Below are 23,470 nucleotides of genomic sequence, written 5' to 3' on the forward strand. Positions count from 1 at the left end.
ATGCACACGCCTGTCACCCTCCTTGAGTACTGCTCTAGAAATCACTATTACTAATAATTTTCTACACATGTATAGAGGAGATAAGTTGTAACAATCAGTGTACTGGAAAATGTTTTTGAATAAACCAAAGTGTTGCTTAACCCAAAGCACTTGGCAAGCACCCGGAAGATTTCATGACGACCTGCTCTTTTTGAGTCAGCTCTAGCTCCAAACCTCTCTAAAAAATATTATTAGAACTACTTAAATCAAACCATTTACCCTAGACAAAAATGTAGGTGATGGAAATTACTTACTCTGGCACAATAGATATAGTACCATAAGGGATGGATGAAAGAACTATATCAAGCACCAAAAAGCAAAGACAAACCCTTCTATCTTTTGCATGATGAATTAACTAGAATAAACTTCACACAGAAAACTCTAGCCAAGTACCCCAAACCCATATGAGCTTCTCAAGAACAGCTAGAAGAGTACACTCATCTATGTGGCAAAATAGAAGATTCATAAGTAGCAGCGACAAGGCTAGAGAGCCTGGTGATAGCTGACTAGTCAAAACTAGAATTTTAGTTAAACTTTGAGCTTACCCACAGAATTACTTAATACCCCTGTAAGTTTAACTGTTAATCTAAAGAGGACAGCTCTTTAGATACTAGAAAATAACCATCCTACAGACAGTAAAAGATTTTACCACCATAGTTGTCCTAAAAGCGGCCACCAACTAATAAATTGTTTAAGCTCAGCATTAGACTACCTTCAATTCTAATCACTCAGCATTAGACTACCTTCAGTTCTAATCACCCTGTTGAACTCCTAGTATTACATTTAACTAATCTATTATTCAACAGAAGCAATAATGTTAGTATAAGCAACATGAAGACATTCTCCATTGCATAAGCTTACATCAGACAGGAATAATCCAATGAGAGTTACAACCTAATATTAACAAATGATTAATAGACACCTTATTATCTTTATTGTTAACCTGACACAGGCATGCTCTAAGGAAAGATTACAAAAAGTAAAATGAACTCGGCAAGTTTCACACCACCTGTTTATCGAAAACATCACCTCCAGCATTACTAGTATTAGAGGCACTGCCTGCTCAGTGATACATGTTTAACGGCTGTGGTATCCTGACCTTGCAAAGGTAGCATAACCACTTGTTCCCTAAATAGGGACTTGTATGAATGGCCACATGAGGCTTTAGCTGTCTCTTACTTTAAATCAGTGAAACCTACACATGAAGAGGCGGGTATAAATAAATACAAAGAGAAGACCCTATGGAGCTTTAATTCATTAATGCAAATTAAGGCTCAAATAAGCCAACAGGCCCCAGCGTATTAACCTGCATTAAAAATTTTGGTTGGGGTGACCTCGGAGCATAATTCAACCTCTGAAATGACTTAAACTAAGACTGCACAAATCTAAGTGAGTTATTACACACTGACCCAATAATTTGATCAACGGGATAAGTAACCCTAAGGATAACAGCACAATCCTATTCTAGAGTCTGTATCAACAATAGCGTTTATGAACTCCATGTTGGATCAGGATGTCCTAACAGTGTAGCTGCTCTTAAGGGTTCCTTTGTTCAACAATTAAAGTCCTTCATGATCTCAGTTCAGACCCTAGCATTCCAGGTTGGTTTCTATCTATCCAGCATTTCTCCCAGTACAAAAGGATAAGAGAAGTAGGGCCCACTTCACAAAGTGCCCTTACAAGACTGGGACTTTTACATAACATGCTACTGGTTATTGAGTGCTATTGCAGAACCAGTGCCGAGATCTTAAAATTTCAAGTTCTTATGTTTTCCACTAAGCTACATTATCTTTCTCCTTTTTTTCTTGGCTCTATTCTATACACTGGGAGTTGTGGTAAAGATATTTTCAGCCTTTTATATATTTTCTTTGGTACTTTCCCACCTCACCTGCGGTCTGTGGGTAACAGAAGTTAGCTTTTTTGCCTTTTCCAAATCCTCCTATTTCTTCACTAAACTATACTCAGTAAGTGATCTAGGAGCTTTTATAATGCTCCATGTACAAGAACTTTACAAAGGAATTATACACAGTTCCTCATTCCAGAGAGCTCTCAGAATATTAGAAGATCAATTTGGCAACAAGAATTACAATAAAATGCAGAAGTACTGTGAGAGAGCTATGAATGGAATAGTGTGGAAACACATATATATTAAATTATATCCTAAGAAGTTAGGAAAGGTTTTCAGTAGGAGTTGGCATTTGAACTGGATTTTACAGGGAGAAAATTATAGTAAGATAATAGGAGGATTTGATAAAAACAAGGTAACCAAAGTTACATTGACAGGTATGAATTTGGTGGAAAGTCACTAGTTGTTAAAGGAGAGAGGTAGACAGGAGTAATGAAAGAGACAGGAGCCAAGAGAATTAGATTGAAACTAGATTATGCAGACTTATACACAAGACTAGGATTTTTACACGATATGTTATAAACAAGTAGAAGTAAGTGATGTTAATTAGGTGGATTGAAATAGCAATAGTTACGAGAGTTAATGGATAAATTATGATAATACACAGACTAAAACTGAGTAGAAAACAAGAGTGAGGAAGTTGCTAAACATATCAGAGAAATTATTAAGTTTGAATTAAGGTAGCAGGAATACAATGAAAGGATTTCTTTTAAGAAAAATCTTCTGATAGTACTGAAAATTTCATATACTGACTAGATACAAGGATAAGAGAGGCAGGAGAAAATAACTGAGGTTCCCTGAATGAAAGGCAAATGACAAACTGAATAAATTAGAAAATACATACACACACACACATGCACACACACTCTCACAGAGAGAATATTTAATATTTTAGACTTTACAATGGAGTGATTTATTAAAATATCCAAGCAAAAGACCCTACTGACTAAATAAAAAAACTTGGGCTTATAGATAAAGATGGGAGAGTCTATGAGTGTAGAAATAATAATGGATTACCCAGAGTATAAACTAGACTGATAAGAAAATAAAAACAATTGCAAACTTCACAGAAGAGAAACAGCAAGGGAATATAATTTGTAAAACAATATAGGCACTCCAAAATTGGGGGAAAGGAAGGGAGGAGAGAAGTGAAGAAGAAGGGAAAAGAAGAAGAAGGGGAGGGCAGGGGAGGAGAGGACAGCTGAGGGAAGAGAAAGAATAAAAGCAGGGAGAAGAGGGAAAAGAATGATGAGCGTAACCAATATAAATGTATTGCATTATATACAAACCACACTACACCAAATGACAAGAGATGAGAAATTTAGTGGCAGCACCAGCATTATAAGTTGTGTGAAGATGGGCATGCACTATACTTTCAAACTCTGGTCTTTACATTCATAAATAGCTATAAATATACCTTTCTTAGCATCTAATAGCTCTCATGGTAATCATGTGATGCCAAATAGGGAAAAACTTTTAATAATCTGTAAAGTACAGTCAGGTACTGTTAGGTATTACTAAAAATTGTGGCCACTGTTCAGGTATTTTTCTCCCCGTGTACCTATCTACTAGAATCATGTCAAAATGAAAGGCATCTTCATTTATGTATAAAGATATTGTGTCATCAAATTCCTAATATACACTGTTCATAACATAGTAGATGCAAGAAAAATACGTATCAAAAATCTGAAAAAAATCATAATCATACTATCTTTTTATAAAATTAGACATGCTCAAGCATATGCATTAAATGAGAAATAATTCATAAAATGACTCAACACTTCATATGGTACATAATCTTGCAATTGCAAACAGGGATTTCATGTGTGGAATTGCTCTGAAAAGCACTGCTGTAAAGATAATATTTAGAAAATAAATATCTGATCATATATCATTAACTGTAACACAAAAGCAAGTAGAAATACCTCTGTAAACAATATTTAAAGTGTCATAATAAGGAGAAAAAAATTGAAGCTGTTTTTAAATGATAGGCAAAATAGAATGTGTTCTTCAAACCTGGTGCATTTTATACTGAAAAATTCTAGAGATATATATTAGGTAATTATAAGACCAAGCAAAACAACAACAACAAAATCCTAACTTGAATCCATCAGTTCGAGATTTCATGGCTGACTACACCAAGATAAAGTTGCAAGGTCTAAAAGCAGGAAGGCCAGTCAATATCACGGACTCCCCAGAAATGATGGAAGAGCAGTTTAAATTTGTTTAACAAAACCATGTTTTCAAACTAACTTTAATTTATGCATTAGGGCCATTAAATTTGTTCTTTTTAAAAGGAAACTTCTTAATTGGAACTAAATCATTCATTAGTCACTGTGATACAGGTTATATACCCTTAGGTTCCGTGTGATTATTCACATGTTCAGCTGACAGAAAGGAGAAAAAGCTATTCTAATGACTTAGCTTCGCTTTGACTCACTGGTTTTTATCTCACTTTAACTTCCAATCTCGGTTACAGAGAGTGCTAAAGCTGGATGAAATAACATTTTGGTAGATGGTAAAGGATAAGTACAAGTCATTTCAAGTTGTTGAAGCTTTCATTAAATAAAGCAAGCTATTTGAAATCTTAAAGCTATTTAAATAAAGGGCTAAGACTTTTCTGTTTTATTTACTTAAGAGCTTAAAAGATACTGTTGAAAATCTAACAATCTATTGTAGGGTGTGGTTAGACATTTATTTTGACAGTGCTCACTGAAAACTCAATCATACCTCTAGAGTCAAACTTGCCTGTCATCAAAATGTCTAAATATCTGAGTGTTTATAGGGTAACAACAAACCCCATACTAAACAGTTTGCCAGAATTCTGTCACTACAACATCTAAATGGAACACTTGGATGGTTGTCTAAGGCACCTAAACTCAATATGATATTTCAGTTAAAAAGAGTGAAATTATAGCTAACGACTTGGTGCAAGTTACCAAAACAGAAGATATTTTTTAATAAAAAAGCACATTTGTAGAATCAAATAATCTCAGTGTTGGGAGAAATATTTGAGATCATTTAAGTCAGCCTTTTCTTCTTCTTTTTTTTAAACCATGTATTTTTATTCATATTTTGAAGCTAAAAACATTGCTTTCATAATAGAATACAATGATACCTATTAGGGGTTACAAAGAATGGGAGAGCACAAGATAGGGAGACACTGTGTAATAGATACAAACTTACAATTTGATAGAAGGAATAAATTCTATTCTATTGTTCCGTAACACCGTGGGGTGATTATAGTTAACTATAATTTATTGTATCTTTTCAAATAGCTAGAAGAGAGAATTTTGAATGTTCTGAACACAAAGAAATAATACTTAAATTTGAAACTGAGGCTGAGATTAAGCAGCTAACAAAAGACAAAGCTGATACATGACTTTGGTTTGGGCAATTATTTCTTAGATATGACCAAAAATTTACATGCAACAAATGAGATTGCATCAAACTAAAAAGCTTCTATACAGCAAATAAAACAATTAACAGAGTGAAGACACACAACTCACAGACTGAGAGAAAATATTTCAAATCATATATCTGATAAAGAGCACATATACAAAATATACAAGAAACTCAACTCAATAACAAGAAAACAACCCTGTTAAAAAAGATGAGCAAAGGACCTGAACAGATATTTCTCCAAAGAAGACATACAAATGGCCAGTAGGGATATTAAAAGGTGTTCAATATCACCACTGATTAGGGAAATGGAAATTAAAATGAGATTTCACCTTACTCATCTTAGAATGTCAATTACAAAAAAATGAAAGACAAACGTTGGTAAGGATTTGAATAACAATGTAACAGCATGGGGGAGAGAGTTTGCTTGTGTCTCTCCAGGTACAAATCAACAACCAGTGTGGAAACCATCCAGATATTTAAAGCCTTATCATAAGCAACAGTTATCACCAAAGCAGTAAGTACTCCTAGAGTTAGGGTGAAAGTAAAAGAAAATACTATCTTACTTGTCTAAGCTCAAGAAAAAGTTTGAATATCTGTGTCTCTTAACAAACCTCAGAAGGCTTCTCCCTCTATATATATTGCCACTAAAGTCCTAAAAGTTGTTCTAAACAGGACAAAAAAATATATATTTACTTAATAGCAGTAATAATGGGTCTAATTGCAATAGCTGCTGTGGCAGAAGTGGCTCTGCATTTGTCAATACAAACAACTAAGTACGTTAACAATTAACAAAAAAGCTCTACCTTACTGTAAAATTTTCAAACAAAAATAAATCAAAGTATAGCTAATCAAATTAATAATATCCATCAAACAGTAATCTAAATGGAAAATAAAATCATAAGTTAAAAACATAAAATTTAAATACAATGTAATTAAAACACTTCTAATTTTTTTATTACTCCTAGTTCTTACAATGCTACTAAACACCACTAGAAAATAATTAAGCATCACTTACAAGGAAAAGAAAATAATTTAACATTAGATATAGCTAAACTAAAAAACAAATTTTTAAGGCATCTCAGGCTCCTCTTATCTTGCTACCTGGCACAAATGTTCTTACTGGAATTGCTAACAGCCCCTCCAACATTAACCCATTAAAATGGATAAAAACTCTCTGTAAATCAACCATTGCAAACTTTGTGTTGGTTTGTGTCTGTTTATGCTGTTTGTTCTTAGTCTGCAGATGTTGGAGCCAACCTCAAAAAAAATCCAGCATCACAAACCAACAATAATAGCCATCGCGGTTTTAGATAAAAACAAAGGGGGATATGTTGGGAAACACTGCAAAGGAGAAAGGACTTACAAAGTGCCTATATAAACTGGTTATGAGTAACATATAAACAAGAACAACAAACTGCGGAAGGCTGCAAGGAAGCCTCTTAAGAGGAAGGCCTCTCCATGCCTCATGTTCCAGTGCAGGGTGGCCTCGGCTCTATTACCATAAACATTGTGCTCAAGGACGTAAAACCCCTTCATAGCACTATAACGTAGCCAAACTTGTAAGCTCCTTGTAAGGCCGAAATTCCATCAGCCATACATAAATAATAAGCTAAAGATAATCACACGTTCTTGTTTTTTAAAACTTCCAGACTGCCACTGTTATCAATCCTTAGAATAACACACCAGTTCTGGCTCACTAATTCACTTCCAGATCACTAATTCATTCCACCATCACTCCACCCCTACCCTATAAATCAAAGTAATTGTAATAAATAAATGGAGTAAATAATCCCAGCTTAGGGCCTTCACTGTCACCTCCAGAGTAATAAACTGATGGCCCCTGGTCCCACTTTTAATGTCTTTCTCTCATTCCTTTGTCACCACCGAACTTGGGGTACCCACAGGTAGTGTAGGGCTGGCTCCCTACATTCTGGTGCCCAACGTGGGGCTCATAAATCCCTACATTCTCATGCACCAACATGTGGGGCTCATAAATTCCCTATAGGAAGATTTCTCAAAAATCAAAAAATATAATTACTATGTAACCCAGCAATTTTACTTCTGGGTGTATATTCGAAGGAGTTAAAATCAGTATGTTGACTAGATATCTGCACTCCCATATTCACTGCAGCCTTATTCACAATAGCCAAGATATGGAAACAATCTAAGTTTGTATCAAGGGATAATGGATAAAGAAAATTATATATATATCCATATATATATATATATAGTGTATATACACACACACACAATAGAATACTATCCAGCCTTTAAAAGAGAGAATTCTGTAATTTGTGAAAACAAGGAAAAATCCAGAGGATCTTATGTCACCTGAAATAAGTCAGGCACAGAAAGACAAATACATCATGATCTCACTTCATGTGAAATCTGAAAACTGTCAGACTCATAGAAGTAAAGAATAGAATGATATTTACCAGAGGATGGAGTACGCAGGTTAGACAGAAAAAGAAGATACATTTGTTAAATGGTACAAGGTTCAGCTAGATAGGAGATATATGTCCTAATGACCTATTGAGCAATAAGGGAATTATAGTTAATAATAATGTATTATATATTTCAAAATTGCTAAAATAGTATATTTTAAGTGTTCTCAACACAAAGTAATAAGTATGTGAGTTGAAAGATACGTTAATTCACCCGATGTAAATATTCCACAATGTATACATGTATAACATCATATTGTATGCTATAAATACATACAATAATTAACAAGTAAAAAAAATTTTAAAGATGGGGCTGAGTCAAGAATCCAAGACTCTGAATTTAGAATTTTCATTTTCTATTATGCCAAAGTGCTTCCTGAAAATTTAATTTGAATATGGCATGTCCAAAAGAATATATCATAAAAAGACAGAAATAGGAGAGTGCTGCATATAATTTCACATTTTTAGTCAGCTGTGTAAGATCTTATTAGAAGAAGAAAATCAGATATTTTAAGAAAATTTTTATAACTCCAGCAATACTGAAATTTTGTATGGCAAACCTAAAACCTTCAAAATATAGGATTTTATTTAAAGTGAATGATATATATGCAAAGTTTTTATTGATATTATGAAAGCAAAATTTCTCAAAGTAGCAAAGCATAAGTATATGTTTTAGACTGTACTATGCAGAGTAGCAGAATGGTGCCAATAGCAAGAAAATATTTGAAAAGAAATCAGAAATCTTGAGGTCTTCTCCCAGCTCTACTAATCTATGTCTCAGCCACCTAGTATAATTCCTACAAATTCTGAGCATTGCTTTTAATGCATCTGCATGGTTCTGATATCATTTCATAAACTTCAAATACTCACACTTTATAAGTGAAACGATATACAAACTTTATTATTAAATAAGCTATGGGATGAGAGTCTCAAGCTACCTTGTAATGATACTACCTTCCTGTTAGAAAAGCTGAGACTCTCCAATACATATTTACTCCCCAGATATTAATTGTAGAATCTCCAGACTGTGTCTAGTCAGTAATCCATGAATAGTTTTGCCTCACGTATCCTAACTACCTTTATTTTTACCTTTTATCGTAAGCCCCAAGTAAAAGTTATTATTCTTGGCTCAATTACCCAAATCCTTTGAAGGGAATTGGTAACACTATAGCCTTTCTTTACCTGCCACCTTGTGATCCAGTCTTCCTAGGTATCTGTGAATATTCACATCAGGTTATCTGGACTCCATAGAGGCAGCACCAACAAAAAACATAATTGGGATATACACTACTTTTAGACTTTAAATACATGCCCCACCTTATATTATATGAATGAATTATTCATTTCCAGACATTCAACTTTAAAACAAGTATGCTCTGTACTAAATATCAACATCCCCCTTCCCTTTTACTTAGAGAACATGGGGAAAACAAAATGATGTAATGCAAAATTCACACATAAGCATAGTTACTTGTGATAATGTTGACAATGGTCCCTATTTCTTTTTCTGCTCTTCTAAATTTGCAAGTGTCATACAAAGGACAGTGTATTAAATAAATTTGTAAAAGCTCATCTAAGTCCTAGTATTATTTTTTCTTACTCTCTAGAAAGTCAAAGCTCAAAGCAAAATAGAAAAGACATAAATTGGCTGGGTGCGGTGGGTCACGCATCCAATTCCGGCAATTTGGGAGGCCAAGGCGGGAGGATCATGAGGTCAGGAGTTCAAGACTAGCTTGGCCAAGATAGTGAAACTAAAAATACGTTTCTACTAAAAATACAAAAATTAGCTGGGCAAGGTGGCAGGTGCCTATAATCCCAGCTACTTGGGAGGCTGAGGCAGGAGAATCGCTTTAACCCCAGGGGGCTGAGGTTGGAGTGAGCTGAGATTGTGCACCACTGCACTCCAGCCTGGGTGACAAAGTGAGACTCTGTTTCAAAAAAGAAAAGAAAAGACACAAATCATTCATAGGACAAGTGTTGATACAATTTTCAGTTATTAAATATATTTTTAGCCATTTAAAAGAAAACTAACAAAACCCTTTTTTAGTATTTAATGCTTATTTTAGCTTTTAAAATTGAGATATATATCACCTAACAGTCAGGAAGCCTGTGGTAAACTCAATCTCTGAGCTGACCTTACCTAAAACAGGGATGTTCATTTTCTTACACTCATCTCTAAAATGGAGGTAGACAGAGAAGGTGCTTCTTTTTCGGATTGTAATGAATTCAACCATATTCATTAACTTTATAGCAGTTCTTTTGGTTTCACAGTGAAACATAAAAAGTTCTATCTTACTGGAAAAAAAACCAAGTGGCTATCTAAGTACTTGATGAGAAGGAATTTGTTCTACTGTTTCAAGTGCATGAGTGATAAAGCAAGACTTAGAAATATTTTTGTTAGACCATTTCTTTTTAATAGTATCTTCTTTTATAACAGAAATGACCTACAGTGAAATAATTCAAAATACCCTTCCTTCTGAAAGTGATTTCCACATAAAATTGTAACATTACTATGATCTAGATTTAAATGAAATTTTCTCTGATGTTAAAATTTATAATGCACAGTTTGTTAAAGTGATTTGGTCAATGTTTGGATATGATTGACCTCAAACCATAGGTATTTAAATGAACCAAAGTCTTTGGTTTATTGCTAAGAACCCTCTTATATGAATTGTATAGCTTTTTGTCTAATTTGATTTAATAACTAGTATACCAGTCATTCATATATAGTCATAACTGGCCAACCAAGGTTTACTTGGTAGAAGGGTAACAGCTTATCCTTTAATATCACCTGATTAAAATGCATAAGATGTTCTATACAAATAACAGCAAATTGTTTATTTCTAAGAAAGTAATTTTCCTTTTACAGAAAGACCTCAACATTAATTTGCAGCTACATTTTCATTTTATAATGTAATCATTCAGTAAATGGTCATTAGATATTGGGTTAATTCTTTGGAAAACTGTAAAAAATCAGACTCCTGACAATGTCCTTTAAAATAATTAACTCAGCTGGAAACATGTAAAATAAGACTTAAATATCATAACATGAATATTCAAATGATTGTATAGTGGAACAATGTTATGCAAATAATTAAAAACAGTGACTATAATGAAAATGTTTAATAGATTTGACATAAACACTTAAAGAATATAACTTACATATATTAAAATAAGCCATCAAAACTAGAATTGAGGCTGTCAAATTGTGAAAAATAGTAGCAAACAATAAAAGTCACTTACTCATTGGAAACACTGTAAAACGTCATGAAATCATTTCAGAAATGAAGATACATTAATGAAAAATAGTCATAGTTTTAAACTCAGTCTCACCTCACCTTTAAAAAACACACAATGTAAAACAGCAATAAATGGGATAATATATTACTGCAATAAAATGCAAATATATATATATTACATATTAGCACCCTCACTTCAATGTATACTTTAGCCCAATAACTTTCTATCACTAGAAATTTATCATAAGAAAATAATGGTGGCTTACACCTGTTTCCAGCACTTTGGTAGGCTTAGGTAATAAGAACACGAACTTAGGAGTTCGAGATCAGCCTGGACAACATAGTGAGATTCTGTCTCTACCAAAAAAAGGAAAGCCAGTCACAGTGGCTGGCACCTGAATCCTAGCTGCTTGGGAGATTCATATGAACCTAGGTTGAGTTGAGCAGGAGTATCATTTGAGCCTAGGAGGTCGAATCTGCAGTGAGCTATGATCATTCCATCACTACAGCCTAGGGGACAGAGCAAGACCCTGTCACCAAAAGAAAAAGAAAATAAGTCAGAATGTGCACAAAAATATATAAAGATATTTCGGAAAGCTGCATTTATACTACTGCAAAAATCAATGCCATGTTGAGCCAGGGGTACCAAGATTCAGGTAGAGTCATCAGTGATAATTGAAATCTGGAGTCAGAATGCTGTATCTAAGTGGAACAACAGTTTTCTGCTGCAGCCCACCATTACCATGCAGCATAGCTCTATTACTTCTGAATTTTCTACATGTAAAAAGAAAAACAAAAAAAATTCAATTTCTAAGTTAAAAATCAAGTTACAAGTATTGACAGAAATATGACTTTTAAATAACCGTAAACAGTAACAACACACTATAACAGTAACTCTTAGCTTGATACCAGGCTGCACCATTAGATGCAATAGAACTGCAAATCATTGGTAAAACAATTGTATGGTAGAAAAATACTGGCATAAACATGTTCATAGCAAATTCATAAATGATAAAAGTAGTCTGTTTTATTTAAATAAGGAGCTGGATGAATTTCAGACAACTATAAGTTAAAAGTTATACCTTTCAACAGTAGAATTAATGATATATTTTTTATTTTTTGAGTTTCCATTATTGTGGTGTATTATGTAGAAGTTAGCAAAATAAGAGTAACTCTCTGAGTGATACAGAAATTTGTAATGAGAAGTAAGTTGTTTCCTAACAAAATCCCACCTATAAGTCAGTTTGGGGGTAGCAAGAAAATTTTTATCACAGTCGGGGAGAATTGGAACCTGTGATATGTGGCAGTGACATATTGATAACACTGTGCACTGAGGTGACTTGAGAAGTATTTGTGTACCTAATGATTTCCAGTGTCATAAAACATAGGTAAGAACACTAAATATTAGCACTGGTTGGTGTTTGGCCCCTGCAATAGTGAGTATGGTGGTTAATTTTATGTGTCAACTTGAATGGACTAAGGGTTGCCTAGGTAGCTAGTAAAACATATTAAAGTATTATTTAATATAGTATTATATAATATACATTAAATACTTATTATATTACATGCATTATAATGTAATACTTTATAATATATCATACATTATTGAATTAATACATTATTTAATATAGTATCATTTAATATATTAAAATGGTAAGTAAGCTTAAGGAATCCCTGAGCACACAAAGCCAGTTAGACTTCATAAGCAGCCTCTCAACTTTGCTTGCTTTGCAAACATAAGCAAAACTTCACATATTTCTTATAAACACCTGTATGAAAGAAAAACATAATTTTCTTTTTCTTTCCAAATAGGAGTGTTTACTACAGTTTTTGTGTGTGTGGAAGAGCAGACAGATTTTATTTAGATCAAGAGAGCATACCCACAAACCAGGTTAAGACTTAGCACTACAGAAACACTACAGAATACTCATATTAGTAATACTTGTCTTATGAAAAGGTATACTCTTCACTGTAATTACTGCAAACAGTACAATACTCTAAAATAGTATGCAGTTTGTTCATGAAAGGCCAATAATATGCCATATTTTTGCTATTGAGAAACTACACAAAAGCAAATGACTATGTCACTAGATCAATTGGTATCAGCAGAATTATACCATCAAACATTCCACTGAGCTTGAATGTAAGATCTGACATAACTGATAATTCCATGGCAGGGCAATCCACTGCATTTACATTCTCTATCTAACAATTAGTGCAAGCATATCGAGATAAATGATATTGATTCCACATTATTTTAGAGTGAAATCACCTAATAACTTATTTAGTACTCTTTCTTTTAATTTTTATCCTAATTATCTGTCTAATAATGATCAAATAAACTGGGAAAACTCTGATTATATTACATCCTTCAGTTCAGAGTAGGATTGGGTAAGATATTTTGGCTGCAGACAAATCACTCTTTCATAGTAATCAGCTTTTAGAACATTCTAAGACTTCATTTTCCATCTAAACTTTTTAGTTAATTTTATTCTAACTTTTAATCGATGTTACTGAGTAGAAAAGGAGCCTGAAGGGCACGGCTTTTTTTGAAAATGAAGAAAGAAAAACATGTAAATTCTATAAATGTAATTCTAATGAAATCAAGATAAAATGTAGTCTTTATAAAAAGAAATACAATTATTTCTAATAATTATGCTTTCATTTCAAATAATTTTCAACAAGTTAGTGATGTAGAATAAGTACAATTCTCAAAGAATCTAGGATATTTTTTCTATTGTACAGCTTTTTATTAAACTGTAGCCACTCGAAGGCTTTGAAAAACTGAACACCAGTAAAACTACCCTCCTTTTGTTCTTATGTTTTGTGTTCTTGTTTCATTTTTAATTCAACTAGTCATTCACCAGGAAAACTTACTTAGGTAAAAATTTTGGTTAGCCTTTCTTAGCATTTAAGACAAGTGTTATTTGTTGCAGTCTTTTTTCTATGAATCTATTAATGCTGGATAACTGAACATTCCTAGGAATGTCCTAATAAGAAACATAAATTAACAATTTCAGCTGTATTTTTACTTAAACATTCATATAATTTGCCTTTCAGGGTCATGACAAACACTTTGAGTATATAAGAAGGTCTTTGTATATATGTCAAACTACCGAGAAGTCTTACCTGATTTTATACTTTTCTGCTACTCTTCCCTCAAACACTTGTTCAAAATGTTTACTTTTAAAGGGTCAGAACTGTGTGTCAAGCACTGCCATCAGCATGTTGCCTGAATTATCTCATTAAAGTCTTACAATACTTAATGCAGTATTAGCAGTGAAGACACTGAAGCACAGAAGCTTTAAGTAAAATGTCCAGAATTTAGAGCAACTAAACAGTAGAGCCTGGAAGCCTGATTACTGACCTTGTACAATTATCCAGTATTGTGTACTGACGTAAAAATGCCTACAGGAAATCAACCTATTAGGATCCACGACATAAAGAAAAGATCCCAATTTGGATAAAGACACATGAAGAGAATATGCTTAAGCATGATGACAAAGAAATAAGAAAGAGCTTTGAATGCACCTTACAAAACAGAAAGGAACACAAGGAAGTTTGGAAATAAAAGTTAAATATGTTCATGTGCACACAACAAAAGCATGATTGTAAATAATTTGTGTCAACACTGTACTGTGCAGGTGAAACTTTCTTCGTGGGATTAGCTAAGCCTTGTATAACTTGTAAAAAAAAAAAAAATGCACTCACATATGTTGATGTACCAAACCCAATATTTCTTTTGACTTAAGTACTTAAAACAGGAATTTCTTCCTGTAATGAAGAAAAAAACACAGGCATCAAGGAGTAACAAAATTAATGTCTTAGAATGTAAAATATAGAATTACCAATTAAGTCATTTTTGACATAATACACGTGAAAACTGCATCAAAATTTTAAAAAATCAGTATCAAACCCAATATTTCTTTTGACTTAAATACTAAAACAGGAATTTCTTCCTATAATGAAGAAAAAAACACAGGCATCAAAGAATAACAAAATTAATGTCTTAGAGTGTAAAATATAGATTTGGCATTTTTTTTTACATAATATACGTGAAAACTGCATCAGAATTTTTTTTTTTAAAGTCTCTACAGCATAATAGTTTCTGGCAATAAGCAATCACATTCTGCTGGATATAATTTTAGTAACGTCAAGCAAAAGCCTTAACATTATGATGGGTGGTATTCTCTTAAAATGCTCTCAAGAGCCCTTAGAAATCAAGAACAAAGTATCTGGACCCTTGATTTGAACCACACTCAGTCTCTTTCTAACTGGGTAACTTTGGACAATGTTTTAAACTTTCCTGAACATATATTGCCTAGCTAGCAGTAAGTTTGGAAAATACTAGGCGTTTATAAAGTTACAAGAATCAAGTGAGTTAATAAATGTAATGTACTTAAAGTAATAACTGGCACAAAATATTATACAATTCATTACTATTTTGTTAATATATAAATTTCTAGCTTATAGCTATTTTAAACAGATAAAATATATATATATATATATACACATATATATATATGTATATATATATATATATATAATTAAAACTTCTAATGTGTTTTTGATTACTTATCATGTAGAAAAATATGGCTTTCCAGGTCAAAAAATAGTATCTAATGTAGAAGTCATATATAATATTTATTCAAATGGAATGTATCAGTTTAAATTATTTTAAAGCTCACTAAAGTAAGTCTGCATTGGTCAACTTTTTATTTATTAATTAAATTTTTGCCTAGCACAGTAAGTCTCCTTTTCTAAGACTTAACTCCCAAATCTATAATCTTTCTTTTCCCATTTGGAGATGGATAGGGGTACTATTCCTTTTTTGCCCATCCCTTCCTCTGTTTTCATTATAATAACCAATATGCCCTTACCTAAACATATGCTCACAATTAGCAATACAGATTCACTGTACTGCTTCACCAACTTTAACCTGCTATTTTTGGAAATAGGATGTTTAAAAATGAGTTTGTTATTCCTTAACACATGCCAAATGTCATCAGTATATCCTGGTTCAGATGTATTCTAATTACCAATTGAATTACATTCCTAAAGCTAAGAACTCACAATGTATTTCACAGTGTGAATAACTGTGAGAAGCTTGGGAATTGCGGACATTTTTTTAAAAACTATTTTTTTTTTGGCATGTGTGTTACAGGCATTTGCATAGGTTATATGTTTTATAGCTATAGTTATAAAAACAGAGAATTAAATTATATTTCCTCACATCTGTACAAAGTGGTCAGCAAGAATACACATCTACAGAAGTTTAAATATTTACTTTTCTTTTTAGTTAATACAAGTTTCAGAACCTTAAAGAGAGCAAATAATAATAACCATTGATTATAATGTCACATTTTAGTTATTACATCATTACATTTTCTTATAATTTTTAGAATTTTAGGAGGAAAACAATAATTCCGAGTGTGAAATTTGAATATTTGTACCCTAAAACTTTCCAATTTGATTTTCGATAAGTCAGTAGAATGTTTCTTAGAGAAATAAGAAGACAATTGCAAACATGAAGTACTAGGTTGTCAAGTATATTGCAAAGTCATAAATAATAGATAATCTAGCAGGGGTACAATAATTAATGTATTAATTTTCAATTATATTAAGTTTTAAGAACTCAATGCTCCTAAAACTTTTAAATGATACTACATAAAATAAAACTCAAATGATATCAGCTCAATTTATGTACACAACTTTGCAGCTAAAGTCTTTTAAAATTAAAAATAATTTAAAATCTTTTTTTTTCTTCCCCATTTATTTATTTTATTGCATTTTAGGTTTTGGGGTACATGTGAAGAACATGCAAAATTGTTGCATAGGAACACACGTGGCAGTGTGATTTGCTGCCTTCCTCCCCATCACCTACATCTGGCATTTCTCCCCTTGCTATCTCACCCCAGCTTCCCACCCCCCACCGTCCCTCCCCTATTTCCCCCCAACTGACCCCAGTGTGTAGTGCTCCCCTCCCTGTGTCCATGTGTTCTCATTGTTCAACACTCGCCTATGAGTGAGAACATGCGGTGTTTGATCTTCTGCTCTTCTGTCAGTTTGCTGAGAATGATGGTTTCCAGGTTCATCCATGTCCCTACAAAGGACCCAAACTCATCGTTTTTTATGGCTGCATAATATTCCATGGTACATTTATGAACCCATTTTAAAGAACATAACATGTCATGCAAATGTTAATTTAATAGATAATGCATTAGTAAAAACTTTTCTGAAATATATACATATGTTTATGTTAGAAAAATATTTTAAAATACCAATTAGATTCTACAGATTCATCAAATGATTAAATTACAACATTGCTAAACTCCATTTTACTCTCCTAAGCATATTGGAATCTAGGAGAATATACAGTATAAATAATAATTTGAATAGCCTTTAACTTACATGTTTTAGCAAAGAAGAAATAAGAACAGGAATATTATGGGTTTCTAACTTATGCCTATACGATTGTAAGTTGTCCTTTTAAAAATTTCTTTACAGAAGCACTTTGAGTGAAGCCCACACATTATTTAATAATTTATTAATTATTCAAAAAGGTCTGTCCTTGGTAGCAATGTAGAGAGCACCATACAGCAGGGGTCCCCCACCCTAGGGGCTGCAAACCGGTTACCTGGCCATGGCCTGTTAGGAATGGGAACGCACAGCAGGAGGTGACCTGCCAAAGAGGTAATGCTGTGCAGCGCTACCACCTGAGCTCCACCTCCTGTCAGAGCTCAGAGTGGTATTAGATTCTCATAGAAGGAAACCCTACTGTTAACTGTGCATGTGAGGGATATAGTTTGTGCACTCCTTATGAGACTGTAATAACTAATGTCTGATGATGTGAAGTGGAACAGTTTCACATACACCCTCATCCCCGCAACCCACTCACTCAGCCACCCCTGGTCTGTGGAAAAATCTTCTTCCATGTAACTGGTCCCTGGCACCAAAAAGTTTGGGAACTGCCGCCTTAAGATGAAAAGGGGTACATGTGGTACTTATTAAAAAGTTCAATAAATATAGGGAAAAACTCAATATACGTATGTATATGTGGACATATATACTTGCATATACATGATTTTATTTGAAGTTTGTGTAAAAATGAGAAAATGACATTGAAAGCCCTTTTTATATATCATTCGTAAATACAAATATACTATATATGATATATATACACATATATGTATAGGGAGAGTCTAAACACATATATACATGTATATGTATCATATATATAGAGAGAGATAATATATTTATATTTAACAGGTCTCACTCTGTTGCCAAGGCTGTTCTTGAACTCTTAAGCTCAAGAGATCTACCAGCCTTGGCCTCCCAAAGTGCTAGGATTACAGGAGTGAGCCACCACACCTGGCACATAGTTAATTATCTTAAGTCAAAACTGATAGCTGTACTATACTTCCTTTCTCTTCCTTCACTCTTGAAAGAAATTCAACACTAAAAAAAAAGGTGGAGATTTAACTGAGTTGTTTACAAATAAGAACTTTAGAAAAGTAAAAAAAAAAAAAAAAAAAAACGTAGTTACATAAATCATTTCTAATGCTTTGCTCATCTTTAAAACATAGGCCAATATTTCTGTTTTACCCAACTTTATGCAGCTGTAGAATGCTGTCCAGAAACATCTCAGTGTAAGAGTATTTTTGCGGTCAGGTGCGGTGGCTCAAGCCTGTAATCCCAGCACTTTGGGAGGCCGAGGCGGGTGGATCACGAGGTCAAGAGATCGAGACCATCCTGGTCAACATGGTGAAACCCCATCTCTACTAAAAATACAAAACATTAGCTGGGTATGGTGGTGCGTGCCTATAATCCCAGCTACTCAGGAGGCTGAGGCAGGAGAATTGCCTGAACCCAGGAGGCGGAGGTTGCAGTGAGCCGAGATCACGCCATTGCACTCCAGCCTGAAGCTCCGTCTCAAAAAAAAAAGAGTATTTTTGCATAAAACGTAAGATATTTTATTTAAATTATATGGCTGATCAATCATAAGCATTCCACTCTAAAGTAGCCAAAGAACTTCAATTCTTGAAAGACAATCATGAAATAGTTTTAAGAATTAAAGAAAAAGTAATCACTTTTTGCCAGGAATCAAACTTTTAGTTGGCATAGCATAAAACAATTTCTCACACTGGCAAAAACCTCCAGAAACCTGCAAGCAAATGTTCTCTCTCCGTTCCCACTCCTGAAGAACATATGGGCTGGACTGAGGTACCATGATGATTCCTGCCTCTTGGATTTGCTCTCTGTACCACAGATCTGTCTTCTAGTCTGATCCTACTTATAAAACTGGACCAATGGCATAACAAGAAATGGCATACCAAAACAGAGGATCTAATGTGTGTTTGTCCTTTCTGAAGCATCTCAAGCCCCTGGATTCCACCTCCTGTTCTCCATATTTTCAAACATGTTCTCAAACATGTGTTTGACCTTTCTGAAGTATCTCTAGTTTCTCGATTCCACCTCCTGTTCTTTATATTTTTTAATGTTAATGTCCTATTCTCATTGTTTAAACGTGAGTTTCTACACAAGTTCTTGTTTTCTGTTCGTACCAGAAGACTTTGAATAGACTCTGGCACTCCCAGACATGAGATATCAAACAGAAGCAGACCTTAACTAGGTTGTAGGACTTAACATACAAGTGGCTGTGGTTTGTGAGAATAGGTTGTAGTGGCTTTTCGTTGCTGATTTTTAGTTTTGTTTTTTTTTTTTTTTTTTTTTTTTTTTTTTTTTTTTTTATCTAAGGACTTGAAAACCTTCAGGGGAGACAGGTGTTAAGATTTGTCTTCTTCTAGTGATCCTCTTTTAAAACACAAATCAATCCTTATAAGGAATCCATTAAACCACTATTAGTGTGAATGGATTTTTTTTTAGGTAGCATGGATGAATTCAATGTAAATGCAAATGTAGTATGTGAAAGAACCATTCTCATTCTATGAACATAGGACAGGGATGAGAATATATATAACACTATAATGAAAAATATATATTTCTGATTTGTATGAAATCATTTTAAGATATATATATATATATACATATTCTATAGATACAATATGATTTTCATCAGAGCACAGAGGATGAGGAGAGAGAAGAAAAGATAGGAGTGGTGGCTACTAGGTCCTCTAGGGGGATTATTTTGAAAAAGGCAGTCTTTGGCAATAATGGGCACTAACACCTAATAGATATCCATTGGTTTGAAAAAAAAAAAGTGTCAGAAAATTTATCAATGGAGAAAAGTCAATGTTTTCATTAGTATTAATGTAGCTAAAGATGGCTCAAGGGTAAAATTATTTAACATACTATGCATCATAATAGTGCCATCCTGTGGACTACTCTCTCTCTCACCCCATGGGGGAAGGGGCAATGTGGAAGGAAAAGAAATTCTAGAACAGCAAAACAAAATTCTTTATATTTTTTACATAGAAATTGATTGTGTTTTCTATCAGTGGTGTAACTATTTTATGGAGAAGCCCTTGGACTATGGCAGAAATTCTGGATGCTCTGGTACGATGTGTCAATCTCAATATATTAATGATAACACCTGTGATTTGGATTAACATGAAGCAAAACCAAACTTCTCTTAGGTTAAGTTTATTTTCCAAGACTTAAACTAGTTTCATGATTTTCTTCCCAGGTTTTGTTTAACACCAACCAAATATCTAAAGAGATTATTAGAGTTTCAATAAAAACAAAAATTAAAATCAAGAATAAGCTTATAATTCACATTATTCATGCCATGTATTATTAGAGAGGACATTTCATTAAAGCATGCAAGCTGCTTTTTTTCTTAATTTCAACATATGGATAGTTTAAAATAGAAGCCAGCCAATACTTTGATATAGCATAAGACAACTGGGAAATGTCAGAAGACTAAAGTGATTTTTTAAAGAAAATAAGCATATACAATAACCTTTGTGTCTATTGATATATGATGCTGTTCTGTTACTATGCAAACTTTTGAATTAATAGAAAATGAATACTTATGATCACAAAACCATGTTCGGTAAAAGTAGCACTATATATGAAAATAGTACAAAAGGAGGAAATAAGAACTCTGACATCATCGTGTCAAAGGAAATCACACAGATTGAAGATCATAGTAATGAATGACAACATCTTTAGGCTGGAAAGAGTGGAAAAAATTAGGAATTTCATGGAGATATTATTTTCAAAAATAGACTCAATAACATGACCAAACTCACCATTGGGTTCAGAATGTCATCAATCATTTCTTTCACTTTTATGTTACCTTTGTGAAGTTTTATTAATGGAAATGAAGAGATTTACTAAAAAAAAAATTATTGAAGGCACTGTTAAATTTACTTTCTTTTTGTATAATTTCATGAAAGTGACCTGAACTGCTTTGCATTATTAGTACGGAAAAAGATAAATACATGAAATTAAAGGCAAGAATAAATTTAAAAAGTTTTTCTCTCTCCAGTGAGAAAATGATAATCATAATGTTTAGTTAAAGCTATCATCTAACCAAACCTATTAGTATACTGACTTTTTTTAACTTAAGGCTTTAATAATGCTGAAGCATTTCCATCACCTCACTATTAGTGTTTTCTGGTTTAAATCTCAAAGGGCCACCATCCAAGGCTGCAAATATACAAATAGTAAAATTTTGATATTTGAGAATATCCATCTTCTATTACGACAGACATGGCAATAATAATGGCATTGATGGAAGAAAACAAGAAAATTTCAAGAAGATAAATACTAGGGAAAGTTTTTAGATTAACAAGCAAGTATGACACCCTCCCTCACAAGATGAAGTTCATTCACACTAAGCCTGTAAATTTCATGGAATACTTCTTGAACTAGGAGAATTGGAATCACCCATGGTGTTAGATATGCAATTAATTTTGGATCCTCTTGAACCAGTATCTTGTGTGTTAGGAGTCATAAATCTCAATTGTTTAGCATCTTCAGGCACTGATATTTGGGAAAAACTGTTCTAGAGCCTGGAACTAAAGAGTTTATTTGAAAGTCAACAGTTACAAATGAGAGCTGTTTTACCCCCTTGGGATTCTCCAGTCTTTTCATCGCATTTACCAAGCAAAGAATCTGCCCTTTGAGATAAACTTGCTCATGCAGATTTAAGATAAGGCTGATTCCTGCCAAAGATAATCCAGCTTCTACACACACACACACACACACACACACACACACACACACACACCCCTCTCAGATTTTTGCTTTATGTCCTCCTCTTCTACAATGTCCTAATTTTCCTTAAGTACAGTCCATCTTCCTAATTTAGTCCTACTCTCACCACTTGGGTGGTACTCTGGTCTCCCTATACTCTCCAGGTCCTCCAACACACCTGGCTCAGCAGGAACCCTGGGAACACTCAATATATACCCAGTAACTGTATAAACTATACCATCAGGGGATTAATTTATTTTAATTCAGGGCAACCCAACCATGAGCTGCCCTGTGAGGAAGAATACGAGTGACAAGAGCCATTGCACAGAGGGAGATTTTGGTTCAGACTGGAAGCCACAAGTGTATAGAAGCAAGAGAGAGAAAATAAAAAATAAATAAAATAAGCAAGCAAGCAAAAAACAGTAGCAGCAGTTCAAGTTCCAGATTCCACTAGTTGCAGTTTAATGTAAAGGGATCCTTGTAGAGATGAGATGGTAATGTTGAGGGCAGATCTTGGACCTTGCCTCTCACTGCTTTATAGGGTATCATGAAATCCACAGCACACATGTGTGAAAAAGTGGATAAAACCATCTAATATTATTCTATTCCCACAAATGAGACCAGAAATAAAACGTACAATAGTCTCTCTATGGAACCAAATATTGCAAGATCCAAATACTAACTGGTTCATTTAGTTGGCTGATTACCATATGTAGACATGAAATTCCAGGCACTGATTTTTCACTAAACCACTCTCTTAAGGTGAACTTCCTTCCCTTTTTTCACCTGTGAATCCATATTATTGCCACCTAAATTGTAGTACTGATTTTTAACATTTCCCACAAAATATTGTTTGCCAAAAATCAAGGGCCTTTTCTACCAATTCATGCAACTCCAGTTATTAGCTAATGTGTAAGAGTAGGGATCAATTAAACACACAATACACAAAATCTTACCATGCTGAATTTCACCCAAGATATTAGTTCAGTCTTACTCCAAATTACCTCACAACTAAAAAGGATCAGATACTTAAATAAAAACTTCAGGCAAGGTAGGAAAGAAGTCTTCTCTCAACCTTGTAAATTACAAAAGTGTTCCATTCTCTTTAAATTCACATTATATTTATTAATGAGCAGCGCAGGGAAAGAAAGAAAGAGAAGAAACGAAGAAAGGAAGGGAGGAAGGAAGGAAAAAAGGAAGGAAGCAAGGTAGGTGGGTGGAAGAGAGGGAGGGAAGGGAGAAGGAAGACAAGATAAGGAAAGAAAGGATGGTAG

The 23,470-nt window shown here is 33.6% G+C and overlaps 1 long non-coding RNA gene across 1 annotated transcript in view; it reads right to left on the bottom strand.

Moving 5' to 3' along the window:
• Positions 1–23,470, bottom strand: part of LOC116528400 — a 717,144-nt gene that overhangs the window by 690,790 nt on the left and 2,884 nt on the right. The gene's annotated exons all lie outside the window — the stretch shown is intronic.

The sequence above is a fragment of the Sapajus apella genome, unplaced genomic scaffold (genome assembly GCF_009761245.1).
Source record: "Sapajus apella isolate SASKATOON/1434 unplaced genomic scaffold, GSC_monkey_1.0 scaffold58, whole genome shotgun sequence".
Taxonomy (NCBI): domain Eukaryota; kingdom Metazoa; phylum Chordata; class Mammalia; order Primates; family Cebidae; genus Sapajus; species Sapajus apella.